This window comes from Pinus tabuliformis, chromosome X (assembly GCF_031772625.1).
Source record: "Pinus tabuliformis cultivar Carrire ecotype Pingquan chromosome X, CPIR1, whole genome shotgun sequence".
In the NCBI taxonomy this organism is placed as follows: domain Eukaryota; kingdom Viridiplantae; phylum Streptophyta; class Pinopsida; order Pinales; family Pinaceae; genus Pinus; species Pinus tabuliformis.
In genome coordinates, this window is record NC_142308.1 from 1,491,015,049 (window position 1) to 1,491,019,483 (window position 4,435).

A 4,435-nucleotide genomic window follows, 5' to 3' on the forward strand; every position below is an offset into this window, starting at 1 on the left:
ATGATAGCCCCGATAGGAGTCTAAAGGCCTTAGCGCCTTAAGGCTAAGCTCCTGGTCATGGACCCCAATCATATGATGAGAACTAAAATGAGGTGCTAAATGAAAGGGGACCAAGGGACATCATAGCTCACTATTCTACAATGTTTTAAGACTAAAAGTCTCGATGCATTGATGTTACAATAGTATGGTATAGATCTTTGAAGGCATGTGGGTTGGAAACTGAGGCATTGAATGAAGGCATGGAGCAATGGGAAATCAATATGGGTTGATCTTGTGAAAGCCTCTGTAACAAGAAACTCGAGAAAAAAATAGCCAGAGGAAAAAATTTCACTGCTTCGCTTGCACGACTTCGAAGAGTAAATGGAGATATGGGACTTAGAAAGAATTAATGACTCAACATGGAGCTCCACTCAGTCATACTATGAAGGACTGGCAAGAAAATATCTACTTATGTTCTGTGACAAGCAAACACAGTTGATCACTACCAACTCGAGAGAGTGGTAAAGTCAGGTAGTTAAGGAAAAAGCGACAAGAACCTACTGAGCAGCAAGGGAAGCACACCAAGGAAAAGACATGGCCTGATCAAGGGAAATATTAGAAATGGCATAGGGATTCTTCCTCCATCATCTTTTTTTTTTCTTTTTCTATTATTCTATAATTTCTGTGTATTTTCAAGAAAGGAATCAACTCCCTTTAATCATTTTGGGCAATAGGATATCGCATGTCGAGACAGCTAGTCAATTGGACAACTAGCCGTTAGCTGAGATATTTTATAATTTTTAATTCAAATCTCCCCATCTCCTTATAAATAAAGGGAAGAAAAACTTAATATAGGTTCTATAATTCTGCACCCAAGTGGTCCAAATTTTGTGATTCCACTTTGGTTCTAATTTAATGTTCATGAGGGACTTGAGTGGTGTATGGCTAAATGTAATGGACTGGTATATTGGACTCATTTTAAGGATTAATGAAACACTTTGGTGATTCCAATCATGGTTGTAAGTTGTATGTTTTCCCCTTTGTAAATCTCATTTCATTAATGTTTCTCTTCTACTGAAATTGTGTAATGAAGTTGTTGGTCTCATTCTCTCATGGTTATATGTATGCTGCTAAGTAGTAACAATACTTGTGTTATTTAAAGATTTTCTTATGTACCTTTAAGAGCAAAAATTTACATATTATAATTAGTGATAAGTCTATCCATGAGCTATAGAACATGAAACCTTAACTCACGCTCCACAATTCCTATCATTCCATCTCTTCTACCTTCCATCCTTCTACCAGAACATTGTTGCTTAGGGTTCCTTCTTGTTTACAAACCTATGCATCTATTTCCCTCCTTTGTCTCCTCCTTTTAAAATTTACTACAACTTCAATATTAAGCTGCTCATTGTTGTGTGTCAGCCATCAAAAAAAGACATTCCTCCCTGAGATCAGCTTGATTCACCCCTTGTATTTGGATCCATGTATTTTCTTGAGTTCATCTTGATGAAAGACTATTGAACGAAGCCCCCCTTTATTATCTTTTAAAGCTATGTGACAATTAGAGTGCAACATAATCCCTTAGATAATCCTGAATGCACTTCTCTCTTTATGACGTCCTAAGCACTGGTCTACAATCAACCCAGAGGTTGTCTCTAGGAAGCTTTTTATATATCCCGAAGCACTTTTGATACAAGTGCTACAAAAAGTGACAACAGATTAAGTGTTGTTATGTTCATTTTGTTAAGCTACATATCAAGACTAATTCATGTCTTGAGGAGATATTGGAAACCTGTTTGTTTCAAGACCCATTTTTAATCTTGCAAAGCATTGACATGGTCCTAATTTTTGTTTTATTTGATTTTGGAAAAGAGGAAGAAATCATCTTATCCAATTACAGATCAGTTTTCATGATCATGGAATGTGGATTTTGTGTATTTCACCAAAGTACATCCTTTTCATACATATTTTTTCTCAAGTGCTCCTTTTTGGAGGTAAGTGGTTATTTGTTGCATAATATTCAAGGTGCCATGATGCAAATGGCCAAGTATTCTATGCCAATATTCATCGATATCGTGTCTCTACAATTTCTCCACCTTAGTTCTTAATACAACACAATCTTCCACATCTATATTATACAGGTTCTTCACATGAACCTTGATCTGCTTCACTTGTCCTGTGGCTATGCTTCTTAGGAATTCTTTCCCTTTTCTAAAGATGACATCATAACCACAAATCTTCCAAAATTGCAACAAATATGAGATTCTTCTTTAGGCCTAGAACGAACATGACATGCTTGAGTCTAAGAGCGGATCCTAACTCCCTATGAAAGGTGATTGTACCAATCTTGGTCACTTTGTACCGTTCGTCATCCCCCATATTGATGTGCATATGGAGATCTTTCTCCTCTAGGTCACTAAAAAAGTCTCTACACCTTGTCATGTGGAACGATGCACTAGAGTCCAAGTACCGCACGCTCCCCATCACTGTGTTGTCCATGCATGCAATAAGGGTGAAGTCAAGCTCAAACCATGAAGCCAAAGCTTCACTTTCTGCTCCTCATTATGTCTTCTTTCTTGAATTTTTGTGTGGGCACTTCGTGGCATAGATCCCAAATTTATGACAATTGAAGCATTTAATTTTGGACAAATCTTTCTTCTTTTCCCCTTGGTTGGATTCTATTTTGGTTTGAGATTTCTTCCCTTTTCCCTTCTTTCCCTTTCCAACCAATGCAAAATTTTCTTGATCCTCTCCCTTAGATGAAGTTCCATCTCTGTTATTACACCTTATTTCCTCCTATACCAAATCGAACCATAAGAATTTCTAATTCGGTAGTTTCTCCCTCTTGTTCACCAAATCTTGGTAGCTATGCCAACTCTTGGGAAGGGCTAGAAGGGTTAGGCTTACCAAGTCATCATCCGAAATAGTAACACCAACTCCTGCAAGCTCATCACAGACTTGTGTGAACCTGCTTAGATATTGTTGAATAGTGTCATTCTTCTACACCTCAATATTTCGAAGTTTATCGTTGAGTGCCAGTTTCTTATGGTCGTTGCTATTTTGGAACGAATCTATCAGTGCCTGTCACATTGCATAAGGAGTTTCTTTCCCATGGATATTTGTGACAATGTGGTTTCACACTCCCTCCAAGATTATTCTCCTCGCCTTGGCTAAATATTTCTTCCATTGGGATAGGTTCTAGGCATCAGATCTACTAGTTTTGCAACATTTCTCTCAATGTATTCTAGCAAGCCATTGTCATCAAGTACTGCCTCCATGTGATCCTTCCATGCAATGAAATTCAAGTTTCCTTCCAAGGCATACTCTAATCTCAGACCATTAAGGGCAATTCTCCCAACTCTGAATAGATCCTACTACAATAATGGTGCAAATTCGAACCTCCTGAGAAACAACTTTGAAATTCATGTTCTAATGTGAACCCTACTCTGATACCATGTATAAATTATGTTGTATATTTGCGACTCCTCATGAAGTTTTAATCAAAATAAGAAGATACAAACCTCCTCTACTACTCTGTGGAATTCAATTCACAATTTAGAAAATCAATCACAAACATGCAATGAGAAATAACACACATGCACATAGTATTTTTCCAGGGGAAAGCAATTTGCTAAAAAACCCCTATGTTTGCTTGCATTATTCTGATGAATAGATATGTATTACAATTTATTTTCTCAATTGAGCACAACCTCTAAGTGAATAACCTATCTTTCTACTCACTGAGAAACTCTGACTTTGACTTAGTCAATTTATGTCTCTTCTTGAGCCCCTATTTCCTTATGAAATTAGGCCCCTATTGTTTAGGAAATTCCTCAAATTTATTTCATAATTCCCAAGGTTGCTCATCTGACTACATGCAAGACCTGTACACTCTAGACATGTCTATAACTGATGTTACACTTGGAATCTCCACCATAGCTAGGGAACTCAAATTCTCTGCATGGACTAGCTATTTTGGGCTGATTGATCAGTTAACTGGATGATTCCTGAGTCTAACTAAAGTCCCACTACACAACTAACCTTCTACTAGTTTCTCCAACAATTATAACTAGTTTAACTGAAAACAGCTTGAAATAACTAACCATTACTACAAATTAGAAATCACACATTCTTAACTGAACTCTAACTCCTCCAACTCGAATTTACTAAGTAAACTTCATAATTCCCCTCATAGGCTTCCTAAAGCAAGCCATCCTTTCAAAAATTAGTATATATATATAGGTTTGTCCTCCTCTTCAACTTTAGAAATTTATAATTAAATTTAATAGGACATTTACATCAAATATTTTTGGCATGTTATCCATGCTCCCCCTTCAAAATTATCACCCTTTAATTAAATTTACAAAATTCCAATATTAGAAAATGGATACTACAATCCCCACCCCCTTAGGGAACATCATCTCAATGTTCTAATATACAGAGAAAAAAATGG